At 41.4% G+C, this 15,259-nt stretch overlaps 1 pseudogene; it reads left to right on the top strand.

Moving 5' to 3' along the window:
• Nucleotides 1-14,311, top strand: part of LOC100495164 — a 37,019-nt pseudogene extending 22,708 nt beyond the window's left edge.
• Nucleotides 14,312-15,259: the final 948 nt, after the last annotated feature.

Below are 15,259 nucleotides of genomic sequence, written 5' to 3'. Positions count from 1 at the left end.
AGCTCTCACTGTAAAAAATCCTTTCCGAATATTTAAATGGAACCTCCCTTCTTCTAAACGGAGTGGGTGCCCTCGTGTCCGTTGGAAGGACCTACTGGTAAATAAAACATTAGAGAGGTTATTATATGATCCCCTTATATATTTATACATAGTTATCATGTCACCTCTTAAGCGCCTCTTCTCCAGTGTAAACAGACCCAACTTGGCCAGTCTTTCTTCATAACCGAGACTTTCCATACCCTTTACCAGCTTAGTTGCCCTTCTCTGGACCCTCTCTAGCTCAATAATGTCCCGTTTGAGCACTGGAGACCAAAACTGAACAGCATATTCTAGATGGGGCCTTACCAGTGCTCTGTAAAGGGGAAGAATAACCCCCTCCTCCCGTGAATCTATACCCCTTTTAATACAGCTCAGAACCTTGTTTGCCCTTGCAGCTGCTGCCTGGCATTGCTTGCTACAGCCAAGTTTATTATCTACAAGGACTCCAAGATCCTTCTCCATTATGGATTTGCCCAGTGCAGTCCCATTAAGGGTATACGGGGCTTGCATATTTTTACATCCCAGGTGCATGACCTTACATTTATCCACATTAAATCTCATCTGCCACTTAGCTGCCCAGATTGCCAGTTGGTCAAGATCCTGCTGCAGGGATGTCACATCCTGGATAGAATTGACTGGTCTGCAGAGTTTTGTGTCATCTGCAAACACTGATACATTACTCATAATACCCTCCCCTAAGTCATTTATGAACAAATTAAACAAAAGTGGACCCAGTACAGAACCCTGAGGGACCCCACTGAGAACCTTACTCCAAGTAGAGAATGTGCCATTAACAACCCCCCTCTGTACCCGATCCTGTAGCCAGTTTTCTATCCATGTGCAAACGACTTCACTAAGACCAATAGACCTTAGCTTAGAAAGCAGTCGTTTGTGGGGAACGGTATCAAATGCTTTGGCAAAATCCAAATAGATTATATCTACTGCATCCCCACTGTCCAGCTTCTTACTTACCTCATCATAAAAAGCAATTAAATTGGTCTGACATGACCTGTCCTTCATAAAGCCATGCTGATTACTGCTCATAATGCCATTCTCCACTACATAATTTTGAATGTGATCCCTTAACAAGCCTTCAAATAACTTGCCCACCACGGATGTCAAACTTACAGGCCTATAATTGCCAGGCTGAGATCTTATTCCCTTTTTAAATATGGGAGTGACATTCACCTTCTTCCAATCCCTAGGTACCATACCTGATGAAAGAGAGTCTGAGAATATCAGAAACAAGGGCCACTGCAATTCTGCCCCTAGCTCTCTCAGTACCCGAGGGTGTATTCCATCTGGCCCAGGTGCCTTGTTTACATTTATCGTGTGTAACCCTTTAAGCACCATATCCTGTGCCAACCACTGTGTAGTTGGAGCTGAGGCAACAGTGAAGCTATTGGGTGAGACTTGGCCCACTGGCTCCTCTACTGTATACACAGAAGAAAAGAACTGGTTAAGCACATCTGCCTTTTCTGTACCCGCTGTAACCATATTGTTATTATAACTCAATGGGGCCACACCCTCAACCTGCATCTTTTTACTATTAATATACTTAAAAAACTTTTTGGGGTTAGTCTTGGCCTCGGCCGCGTTGCGCTCCTCATTTTCTATCTTTGCCTTCCGGATTGCTGTTTTACACACTTGTTATAGTGTTTATAATCATTAAACGCAGCTACTGTCCCCTCTGACTTATATTTCTTAAAAGCTTTCCTTTTTTTCCCTATTAACTTCTTTACCTCAGAGTTAAGCCACATAGGGTGATTCTTACACTTCTACTTTTTCTTATTAATGGAATGAATTGAGAACAGTAATGATTTAATATCATTTTAAATGACAACCATTTCTGCTCTGTATTTTTATCAGAACAGAAAAATATTTGTATTTCAACATCCGACTTCAAATATCAAAGATTTATAATGTAATTAAAGGTTTTCCAGCCAACAATTTCCAGCGTTAACTTTCTGACCTTTCAAAGTGTTAAATATTTCTGTATTAATTATCCAACCGGCTTATTGCACAAACAAACGGCGAAATGAGATCCGGCAAAATTGTTCCATAAAGGGATCGTGGCGCCACTTCCCATCTGCGCTGCGGGGGAACCACGACCCCAACGACTATTTCCTAACGAGGCTAATCGCCCTGTTCCAGGCGCGAGGGGAATTCATTCTTTATTTCCAATCTAAACGAGTCTTTTATCAGTGAGAAAGTTTACTGTCAGTATGAGAAGAGAGTTTGAGAAAATAAAAACATTTATATATTAAATAGGTTGTGTTTTTTTTACATTAAATTTGTTTATTGCGGCTAATAAAATCGCTATAAAATGGCTATAATGAGGGGTTTGTGAATCTATTTCTGCGAACACAGTTGTAGTTACGTTTCCAGAGATGGGTTTTTTTTAATTAAATACGTTTATATCGGCAATGTATGAAATGTATTTAGAATACATTTTTAATAGGGGCAATTTTCAGGGAAATGGAGGCGTATATCAGGCACAAAGTTGCTTTAATTCAGCGCGGATGGGGGGTGATTTATTCTCCTGGGTTTTATACGGAGGAATAAATAGTCGCGGAAAAAGGAAAACTTATTTAATGACTTTTTAGACCTAAAATAGATAATGGGCTGTTTCTGAATGATGTGCTAATTGCATTGTTGATTCCCTTTTCTCTGTAATAATAAAACAGTACCTGTGCTTGATCCCAACTAAGATATAATTACCCCTTATTGGGGGCAGAACAGCCCTATTGGGTTTATTTCATGGTTAAATGATTCCCTTTTCTCTGTAATAATAAAACAGTACCTGTACTTGATCCCAACTAAGATATAATTACCCCTTATTGGGGGCAGAACAGCCCTATTGGGTTTATTTCATGGTTAAATGATTCCCTTTTCTCTGTAATAATAAAACAGTACCTGTACTTGATCCCAACTAAGATATAATTACCCCTTATTGGGGGCAGAACAGCCCTATTGGGTTTATTTCATGGTTAAATGATTCCCTTTTCTCTGTAATAATAAAACAGTACCTGTACTTGATCCCAACTAAGATATAATTACCCCTTATTGGGGCAGAACAGCCCTATTGGGTTTATTTCATGGTTAAATGATTCCCTTTTCTCTGTAATAATAAAACAGTACCTGTACTTGATCCCAACTAAGATATAATTACCCCTTATTGGGGCAGAACAGCCCTATTGGGTTTATTTCATGGTTAAATGATTCCCTTTTCTCTGTAATAATAAAACAGTACCTGTACTTGATCCCAACTAAGATATAATTACCCCTTATTGGGGGCAGAACAGCCCTATTGGGTTTATTTAATGGTTAAATGATTCCCTTTTCTCTGTAATAATAAAACAGTACCTGTACTTGATCCCAACTAAGATATAATTACCCCTTATTGGGGGCAGAACAGCCCTATTGGGTTTATTTAATGGTTAAATGATTCCCTTTTCTCTGTAATAATAAAACAGTACCTGTACTTGATCCCAACTAAGATATAATTACCCCTTATTGGGGGCAGAACAGCCCTATTGGGTTTATTTAATGGTTAAATGATTCCCTTTTCTCTGTAATAATAAAACAGTACCTGTACTTGATCCCAACTAAGATATAATTACCCCTTATTGGGGTAGAACAGTCCTATTGGGTTTATTTCATGGTTAAATGATTCCCTTTTCTTTCACGTATAATTAAAAAAAATGAAGACCAATTGCAAATTGTTTTGGAATCACACTCCCTACAACATACTAAGGGGCCTATTTATCACACTGTGTAAACTAAAAGTTGGTGAGAAAACAGCGTAAAAAGGGGAACAACTCCTTTTATTTATTAAACCCATACACAATTATACACAAATAAGCCTAATGAGTTTGGGGCGAGCGAATGCCCAGCTCACACACAGTAAATATAGATACAGCACGCCGGTTCCTTTAGGGATTCAGCTGACGGCAGAGAGAACTAAATACGGACTCGGCATATGGAACCCGCCTCGTAGAGAATCGCTAATGTCGGGAAATGTTTGTTCTTTTAAAGAACACGAGTGAGTTTAAGGGACGCGGCAAAAATGGCTAAAAATAAACGCTATAATCTGACAAACGCGGCTTCTCCAGCTGTCAGCTGTTCTGCTAGAAAAGGCAGAGATCCCAGCGCAGAACTTGCCGTCCCGATACATGGAAATAGCAACGTACGGCTCAGTCTGCTCCATCTAAATAAACCATTTTCATATAAATATACTTGTTTAGCAGTATGTGCCATTGGGTAATCCTAAATAGGAAACTGCCATTTTAGGTACTAAGGGCCGCCCCCTGGGATCATAGGAGTCACAGTGCACACAAACAAGCCAAGGCACACATACATGCTAGGCCCCATCAGCCAATGAATGGGCAGAGTTCTGCCTTTTGCTCCCACACTACTTCCTGTTACAGTTAGAGCTGCATCACTTCCTGTCAGCTGATCTCTGAGGGAGCACACACCCCATCACTAAATGGCGGCTCAAGGGAAAGGATGTAAAAGGGCAATATTTACTGATATATATATATTCCAGTTTGGGGAGATTCTTTAATAGGTCCCTTAACATAATATAAAAGGCAGGGTATCCATGGCAAATTAGCTGTAGCATACCCACATATACTAAGCCCCTCCCCCCCACAGACAGTGGCAGTTGGGTAGGAGTGGGAGGGCGGTACAATCAGCAAAGGTGCATCCTATGAGTTGAGCTAGGGGGTAGGCAGATAGCATTGCTACTTTTATTCCCCTGATTTTTATATTAAAGCCCTCTCCTACGTCTATCCCAGCCCCTCATTTAAATCAGTGGCCTGGTTGCTAAGGTAACTCGGACCCCAGCAACCAGATAGCTGCTGAAATTCCAAAGTAGAGGGCTGCTGAATATAAAGCTGAATAACTCAAAAACCACGAATAATAAAAAATGAAAACCAATTGCAAATTGTCTACATCTGAGCATTTTTGAAAAAGAAATTGAACTCTATTTTTTCTTCTTTCGTACAAAAATACTGTGGTACGATCCAAAAGTTCTGAAATTTTGGTATCCGCTGCGACAAACACGATTTTTTCGGCCATTGCTACTTTTTATTCCCCTCATTGTTATATTGAAGCCCTCTCCTACGTCTATTCCAGACCCTCATTTAACTCAGTGGCCTGGTTGCTAAGGTAATTCGGACCCTAGCAACCAGATAGCTGCTGAAATTCCAAACTGGAGGGCTGCTGAATATAAAGCTGAATAACTCAAAAACCACGAGTAATAAAACATGAAAACAAATTGCAAATTGTCTACATCTGAACATTTTTGAAAAAGAAATTGAACTCTTTTTTTTCTTTTTTCTGTACGAAAATATTTTGGTACGATCCGAAAGTCCTGAAATTTTCGTATCCGCTGCGACAAATACGATTTTTTTCGCACATTGCTACTTTTTATTCCCCTCATTTTTATATTAAAGCCCTCTCCTACGTCTATCCCAGACCCTCATTTAACTCAGTGGCCTGGTTGCTAAGGTAACTCGGACCCCAGCAACCAGATAGCTGCTGAAATTCCAAAGTAGAGGGCTGCTGAATATAAAGCTGAATAACTCAAAAACCACGAATAATAAAAAATGAAAACCAATTGCAAATTGTCTACATCTGAGCATTTTTGAAAAAGAAATTGAACTCTATTTTTTCTTCTTTCGTACAAAAATACTGTGGTACGATCCAAAAGTTCTGAAATTTTGGTATCCGCTGCGACAAACACTATTTTTTCGGCCATTGCTACTTTTTATTCCCCTCATTTTTAAATTGAAGCCCTCTCCTACGTCTATCCCAGCCCCTCATTTAAATCAGTGGCCTGGTTACTAAGGTAATTCGGACCCTAGCAACCAGATAGCTGCTGAAATTCCAAACTGGAGGGCTGCTGAATATAAAGCTAAATAACTCAAAAACCATGAATAATAAAAAATCAAAACCAATTGCAAATTGTCTACATCTGAACATTTTTGAAAAAGAAATTGAACTCTTTTTTTTTCTTTTTTCGTACGAAAATATTGTGGTCCGATCTGAAAGTTCTGAAATTTTCGTATCCGCTGCGACAAATACGATTTTTTCGGCCATTGCTACTTTTTATTCCCCTCATTTTTGTATTAAAGCCCTCTCCTATTTCTATCCCAGCCCCTTATTCAAATCAGTGGCCTGGTTGCTAAGGTAACTCGGACCCCAGCAACCAGATAGCTGCTGAAATTCCAAACTGGAGGGCTGCTGAATATAAAGCTGAATAACTCAAAAACCACGAGTAATAAAACATGAAAACAAATTGCAAATTGTCTAGATCTGAACATTTTTGAAAAAGAAATTGAACTCTTTTTTTTCTTTTTTCTGTACGAAAATATTTTGTTACGATCCGAAAGTCCTGAAATTTTCGTATCCGCTGCAACAAATACGATTTTTTCGCACATTGCTACTTTTTATTCCCCTCATTTTTATATTAAAGCCCTCTCCTACGTCTATCCCAGCCCCTCATTTAAATCAGTGGCCTGGTTACTAAGGTAACTCGGACCCCAGCAACCAAATAGCTGCTGAAACTCCAAAGTGACGGGCTGCTGAATATAAAGCTAAATAACTCAAAAACCATGAGTAATAAAAAATGAAAACAAATTGCAAATTGTCTACATCTAAACATTTTTGAAAAAGAAATTGAACTCTTTTTTTTCTTTTTTCGTACAAAAATATTGTGGTACGATCCGAAAGTTCTTTTTTTGTATCCGCTGCGACAAATACGATTTTTTCGGCCATTGCTACTTTTTATTCCCCTCATTTTTGTATTAAAGCCCTCTCCTATTTCTATCCCAGCCCCTTATTCAAATCAGTGGCCTGGTTGCTAAGGTAACTCGGACCCCAGCAACCAGATAGCTGCTGAAATTCCAAACTGGAGGGCTGCTGAATATAAAGCTAAATAACTCAAAAACCACGAGTAATAAAAAATGAAAACAAATTGCAAATTGTCTACATCTGAACATTTTTGAAAAAGAAATTGAACTCTTTTTTCTTTTTTTTTCTTTTTTTTTTATCTACGGAGGTTGCCCTTTAAATATGCGCCAACAGGGTTAAGCATGAAAAATGCCTGATTAAGTGCATTTCACTTTCTCTCTGGTTCTGTCCGGGGATCAGCGGAACGGAATACTGTTCCGACAGTTACTTTCCCGTATAAATTCGGCTCTTACGGTGACAGAGCACATTGTGATTGTAAATGACATTTCCACCGGGGAGAGAGCGCTGGCACCTTGTTCCTGGGAGAAACTAAATGAATATATCTGATTCATGGACAAATGTCTCGCCGTCGTCTCTTGACATGACCGTAAAATCAAAGACTGCGCGGCGAGAAAAATGATCCTGCCGACACCTTATTAAATTGCCCTATGAAAAAAGCATAAGGGGGGATTGGAGGGGATTTTGAAAGCAGCAGCGTTTTTACTTGGAACGAGGGAAAAGGAAAGAATATTGCATTGTGGGACAATGGGGAAACCAAATTCATCCTAATGTAAAAGCTCAGGGGAGTCTGACCCCCCCATGTGAAAGTGCTCTATGGAACAACCCCCCGGCTGTGACGGAACGGATACGGTTATTCCCATCTCAGTCCCTAAAGGCACCAATATACGGAAAAATTGGCCTCCAGTTGGGTATAGAGCTTTGTAATCGTGAGAAACAGCACTTTGATCTCTGCACTTGCAGATGTACAGGTGCCCCCAGGGGTCATTTGCAAAGCGCAAAGTGCAAAATAACTGAAACAAATAACCAAGCTTTTGGCACTTTACTGACTGCCCTTTACTTTTATGAATTTCCTTTGAAAAATAGACAACAGAGACCTACATGTCCCCCTTAAATATAACTCCGCCTCCCTTTGGTAGCACTTTATTCATGACTGGTGCAGGCTGCAGCGGAGCCCAGGTTTCCAACCAGGTGCAACATGTAGCCGGACCCCCTGGACCCCCTGGTACTTTTCAAATAAGCACTATGGGATGTAGGACTATTTGCACTTGGGTTTAAAGTAGGGTTGCCACCTTTTGCAGTAGCTGACATCAGGCAGGGTTGCCTAGGGCGCCTGGCCGACTTGGCCTTCCTTGTTCCAACCATGTTCAGGGTGGCTTTAGCCACATCAATAGGCTCACTGGGGCACAATTCATCAGGCAAACTGCATAGGCGCAAGTGGAAGGAGCATGGTTTGGTACAAGTACCTTCAATGAAGCTCTGCTTGTAAATAAGCCCTCTAGTGTTTTAGCAAACAGACCCTCCTGTGGGACGCAGTTCACAGGAAAGTGACAAAATAGCCAATTACAGCCCTTATTCAGCAACCGCCAGGAACTTTATTCATGCACGGCCCCCCAGCACTTTTTTACACTTGAATAGAGCTCAAGGATGTCCTTGGAATCTACCATAAGATTGGAGAACCAACCACACAAATCTCAAATACATAAAATTTCAGGACAGGCAGCAAAATAATCAGACAAGATACTAGGGCTTCAACCTTTGCAGGCTTTTTTCGCCCGGCAAGGGGCGGGCAGTGACACCATGGGGGCAGGGAAGAGGTGGGGTCGTGACAACACAGAGGCAAGGGCCGGGTCAAAACCAGACAGGTGGCAACCCTGCAAGAAACCCATCAGGCATTTAACAGCAATATAATTATATATACAGGTATGGGACCCATTATCCAGAATGCTTGGGACCTGGGGTTTTCTGGATAAGGGATCTTTCCATAATTCGGATCTCCTACCTTAAGTCTGCTAATAAAATTATTTAAACAGTAAATAAACCCAATAGGACTGTTCTGCCCCCAAGAAGGGGTAATTATATCTTAGTTGGGATCAAGTACAGGTACTGTTTTATTATTACAGAGAAAAGGGAATCATTTAACCATTAAATAAACCCAATAGGACTGTTCTGCCCCCAATAAGGGGTAATTATATCTTAGTTGGGATCAAGTACAGGTACTGTTTTATTATTACAGAGAAAAGGGAATCATTTAACCATTAAATAAACCCAATAGGGCTGTTCTGCCCCAATAAGGGGTAATTATATCTTAGTTGGGATCAAGTACAGTTACTGCTTTATTATTACAGAGAAAAGGGAATCATTTTTAAAAATGTGAATTATTTGATTAAAATGGAGTCTACGGGAGATGGCCTTTCCGTATTTTGGAACTTTCTGGATACTGGGTTTCCGGATAAGTGATCTGATGCCTGTATATACATATATATATATAATGGTCCTTATATGATGTTGCCCCATAAAATCACATTTTGGCTCTACATTAACAAGACTGTATTTAAAAAAAATATATTAAATACAAAAGGAACCATTATAGTAGGTTAATTAAACAACTTTATATTAACTAAATAGAACAAATAAGTTCAAGCAATAGATGTATAATTGCATTTATGTAATTAAAACACAAATCATCCCTTTTCTCTATCCAATGAATTGTGAAAAAATGAGCTTTACGCAGCACGGAGCAAAGCGGGGAATGAGGGGCCGGGATGCTCCAGCGGCCGGAATGTTCCCGTGATTAAAGGGCTTCAACTCACTTGAGGAGGAACTTCCTAACCCCATAAGAAGTTTCAAACTTATTTAATAACTATGCGGTTTCATTATATTCCATAGTTACAATTAGAATTGTTCGCAGAAAGGTTACAGTAAGGACAAATAAAATGATGCTTCAAATGACTACTTTCATGGATAATTTAGCAACATATTCCTCCAAAAAACTCAACGTAGTAAGTAAAAAACAAGACATTTTCTCACCCCCAGCAGCCGATCAGCAGAACAATGGGAAGGGAGCAAGATAGCAGCTCCCAGTAGGTATCAGAATAGCACTCAATAGTAAGAAATCCAAGTCCGGCTTGGGACTCCTCCAGTTACATGGGAGTAGGAGAAACAATAGGTTAGCTGAAAGCAGTTCTAATGTGTAGCGCTGGCTGAAAGCTCAGACTCAGGCACACTTTACTGCTGCGCTGCAAGTTGGAGTGATATCCCCCCCCCCTCACCCCCAGCAGCCGATCAGCAGAACAATGGGAAGGGAGCAAGATAGCAGCTCCCAGTAGGTATCAGAATAGCACTCAATAGTAAGAAATCCAAGTCCGGCTTGGGACTCCTCCAGTTACATGGGAGTAGGAGAAACAATAGGTTAGCTGAAAGCAGTTCTAATGTGTAGCGCTGGCTGAAAGCTCAGACTCAGGCACACTTTACTGCTGCGCTGCAAGTTGGAGTGATATCCCCCCCTCCCCCCCACAGCAGCCGATCAGCAGAACAATGGGAAGGGAGCAAGATAGCAGCTCCCAGTAGGTATCAGAATAGCACTCAATAGTAAGAAATCCAAGTCCGGCTTGGGACTCCTCCAGTTACATGGGAGTAGGAGAAACAATAGGTTAGCTGAAAGCAGTTCTAATGTGTAGCGCTGGCTCCTTCTGAAAGCTCAGACTCAGGCACACTTTACTGCTGCGCTGCAAGTTTTACTCAGCAAAATTTAGCAGACAGTGAAATGCGGAATTTAGCGGCAAATTCATGTTAAAATTCCTGCGTCAAAAGGCGCATGATTCAGCAGAAGAGGAAGGATGGAAGCATTGGCGCTAAGCTTGTTGCCAATAAGCGCAATATTTGTGTAGTGATGAGCGAATCTGTCCCGTTTCGCTTTGCCATAAAATTTGGCAAAACGAGAAGAAAATTCACGAAATGCATTTGTCGCGCAATGGTTTTGTCACCTGCATCTTTTTTTTGAGCAAATGCATCCATTTTGAAGCAAGCACGCCCATTTTGACACGACCGTGCCCAATTTGACATGACCACGGAAGTTTCGCGGAACAGTTTGCCAAAGGAAATTCGCTGCAAATCCATGCCTGGCATAAAAATTCGTTCATCACAACATTTGTGTAGTGATGAGCGAATCTGTCTCGTTTCGCTTCGCCATAAAAATTTACCGCAGCAACAAGAAAATTCACAAAATGGTGAAAAAAATCACAAAATGCATTTGTCACACAACGTTTTTGTTGCTGTGTCTTTTTTGTGCAAATGCGCCCATTTTGAAGCAAACATGCCCATTTTTATGCAACCGCGCCCAAATATGCCACAACTGCGCCCATTTTTGGCACAACCACACCCATTTTTGACACGACCACACCCAATTTGACGCGACTGTGACTTTTTTTGATGCACGACAAATTTTTCTGCTGCGAATTTTCACCGAAGTTTCGCAGAACAAATGCGGAAATTCGCAGCGAATCCATGCCTGGCGTAAAAATTCATTCATCACAACATTTGTGTAGTGATTAGCGAATCTGTCCCGTTTCGCTTTGCCATAAAATTTACAGCAACAACAAGAAAATTCACGTAATGGCGAAAAAATCCCGAAATGCATTTGTTGCCCATGTCTTTTTTTGTGCAAATGCGGCCATTTTGAAGCAAACCCGCCCGATTTTGCCACGACTGCGCCCATTTTTGACACAACCACTCCCAATTTGACGCAACCGTTACTTTTTTGTTGACACGCAATGAATTTTTCTGCGCTAAATTTCACGGAACAGTTCACCAAAGGCGAAATGCCTGGCGAAACAATTTGTTCATCGCTACATTCATGGCCATTTTTGTGTTCATATCTATTGAAAGCAACAACACAAGATAAAACTGCTTCCCCAGTACATGACTTGCCTTACAAACCTTTTCCTTATAATAAAATTATAACTTTTATGTGTGTTTTTTGGAGAACTCGTAGTCTTTTTCTCCGGCTAAAAAGAATCCCGTACCAGCAGAGAATAGTAATGAGATGGAGTTTTCCTTTAATATAAAAGCAGCGAGAAAGATTTCAACAAGAGGAGACGGTGATCAAATGGATAATCTAGTTACGTTGGACAGACTGAATGAACTGCAGAAACTTGGGAGATAGAGAGGCCGGGAATGGCAAATTGCTGCAGTCAGCACGTGACAGCACGAGACAACACATTAGCCAGAGAGAGCGTCTCAGCAATTGCCCCCCCCCCCACCCCAAATAACATCAAATAGAAGCATCAAAATGGTTCTGCACTTAAACTCGATTGGATAAAGGTCTCACTTATGGGCAGCAAGGGCGGCTTTGAAATGTGTTTAGGAGCCCCACCCAACCCAGAAACCCCCAATATCCCTATCACTGTAATCTGTTCCTTTATAAATTAGGAATAAATCCCATGTTTATATGCTGAAATCCAGCTGCAAAACAGTTCTCTTTCTGCATCATTTGTAATCCTGGCAGGGGAGGAGGGACTAAACCACTGATGTTACAGATTGTATAAACTTCTCCCCAGCTTACAGACAACATGCAGGAACTACATAACCCACAATGCATTGCAACGGGATGTTCCTTTCCTTATTGACATCACGGGTGCAGCAGGGGATTGTGGGATTGAGTCACCAAGTAGTCAGCCAGATCAGCAGGGGTACAGGGGGCAGGGCTTAGGGAACTGTTCCAAACCATATTATTACATTAAAATATCAGGAAAAGGCTGCATATTTTTTTAATTGATGTATATTCCCCTATACAATATTATAACCAACAAGGAACTAAAATTAACGAAAAAGTTACAGAATAAAACAAAATGAATTGAGGATTTTGCCTCATGAGACTTTACCGTTATTATTATTATTATTAACATTTATTTATAAAGCGCCAACATACCCCGCAGCGCTGTACAATAAGTGGGTTCCATACATTGGACATACAGAGTAACATATAAAGCAATCAGTAACCGATACAGGAGGTGAAGAGAGCCCTGCCCAAAAGAGCTTACAATCTACAAGGAGTAACATATAAAGCAATCAGTAACCGATACAGGAGGGGAAGAGAGCCCTGCCCAAAAGAGCTTACAATCTACAAGGAGTAACATATAAAGCAATCAGTAACCGATACAGGAGGGGAAGGGAGCCCTGCCCAAAAGAGCTTACACTCTACAAGAAGAGTTTACAATCTACAAGAAGAGCTTACAATCTACAAGATCTGAAATGTTGAGGGAAAATAATGGAAGTTGTGCTAAACTGGTCTTCTCGTTAAATCCACACTGATCCTGTACTCTTATAATTACTTTTATAGCTCCCCAGGAAACCCACATACCCCATCTGTAAACAACAATGCCCAGTCATTGGGTGACAGGAGACTTGGGAGCCTGAAGAATTCATCCATACAAACATCTCCTGCAATCCACAAATACTTTTCCATTGCAGTCCCCCAAACTAGGAACTTTGTTCACTAAAGCTTTTCCCAAGTACCGGGGTCTTCTAGAACTTACCTCCTCCACAATGTATATTCCAGTCTCCTTTTCTCCTGCCTGTTCCACTTCCCTCAACTTCTCACTCAATATGACTTGGGTCATCAAGTATCATATTTTCCATGTACAATGGCACAAACTCCCATCACTTACCAAATACTGAAATGTCACTGTATCTTTAGTTCATCCGATCTGTAAATAGTTTGAGAGACCAACATCCCCTGTCTCTGGGGAAAGAATGGTTTCTTCCAGATTTTTAGGGAAAAGGAAGAGGGCTTTTACTTCCTGTGTGTTTTGGTAGCTACAGGGACTGCTACAGACAGCCATTGGGAAAAAGCCAATTGTTTACCTGCATAGAGGGTAAGACCCCCAAGAAATCCTCTCTTAGTTCTTAGTAAGAATTAGCCAGCTTGTGTTATAGGAGTGGGTCAGCATCCACTTAGTGCCAGTCAGGGTAGCCAAGCAGCCCAAAGCTCCAACAGGAGGTCAGTGGGTTAGTTCCCTGGTTGTACACAGGTAGATGCCTGGCAACCCAGAAGAGGGGCCTTAGTGATAAGGAGGGTGTCTCTTATAGAGAGGATTCCCATTCTACAGGCAGTGTCACTGCCGTCACGCAAGAAGAACCTGATGACAAATCAGCTGATACAAATGCAGAAAAGAAGCTGGTGAAAATTTCTAGCAGTGTTTCTGAAGCTGATAGGCTTCAAAAAAGAGCTGAGAGGTTCAATGTTCCTGCCAGCGTGGACAACCAAAAGGCAGCTCGGGCCACAACCTCAGTCAAGAAAGGTCAAATAACAGATGCAAAATCATCGGTCAGCATGGATAAACTGAGAGCACAAAGGTTTGGCCTTAGCGTGTCACCTGTCTCCAAACAGAGTGAAGATGATGAGAAGCTGAAGAAAAGGAAGAAACGCTCTGGTATAGTGACCAGCTCTGTGTCAGTCACCGATGATACCGAGGCAAAGAAGAGGAAAAGAGCAGAACGCCTTGGCCTTGTCTAGCAGCCATTTTTCCATGTTTCCAGAGCTGATAGCAGTCGATAAATAAACAATAATAACAGCACTCTGATCAGAATACAGTAGGCAGTTCTTTGGGGTTCCACTGAGATCCAACATATGGACAGGGCCCACGTAGCTCATTACAAGGCTTTGCATATATGAAAGTGATGTTTTAGGCACTGAGCCAAGATTTAATCTCAACCTAATTAACTTTCATGATAGGATTTAAGGGGTAGGAGAAAAAAAGTGTCCAAAAGTTTCAATCCTACTGACCTGCAGGCTCGACCACTAGTGATGTGTAAGGAAAACCCACACCCGACCCTAACAAGCAAACCTTAACCCTCACCCAACTCTAACCAGCAAACCTTAACCCTCACCCAACTCTAACCAGCAAAACCTTAACCCACACCCAACTCTAACCAGCAAAACCTTAACCCACACCCAACTCTAACCAGCAAAACCTTAACCCTCACCCAACTCTAACCAGCAAAACCTTAACCCTCACCCAACTCTAACCAGCAAAACCTTAACCCTCACCCAACTCTAACCAGCAAAACCTTAACCCACACCCAACTCTAACCAGCAAAACCTTAACCCTCACCCAACTCTAACCAGCAAAACCTTAACCCTCACCCAACTCTAACCAGCAAAACCTTAACCCTCACCCAACTCTAACCAGCAAAACCTTAACCCTCACCCAACCCTAACCAGCAAACCTTAACCCTCACCCAACCCTAACCAGCAAACCTTAACCCACACCCAACTCTAACCAGCAAAACCTTAACCCACACCCAACTCTAACCAGCAAAACCTTAACCCACACCCAACTCTAACCAGCAAAACCTTAACCCACACCCAACCCTAACCAGCAAACCTTAACCCACACCCAACTCTAACCAGCAAAACCTTAACCCTCACCCAACCCTAACCAGCAAACCTTAACCCTCACCC

The sequence above is a fragment of the Xenopus tropicalis genome, chromosome 1 (assembly GCF_000004195.4).
Source record: "Xenopus tropicalis strain Nigerian chromosome 1, UCB_Xtro_10.0, whole genome shotgun sequence".
In the NCBI taxonomy this organism is placed as follows: domain Eukaryota; kingdom Metazoa; phylum Chordata; class Amphibia; order Anura; family Pipidae; genus Xenopus; species Xenopus tropicalis.
This window is presented reverse-complemented; position numbering and strand designations above follow the sequence as displayed.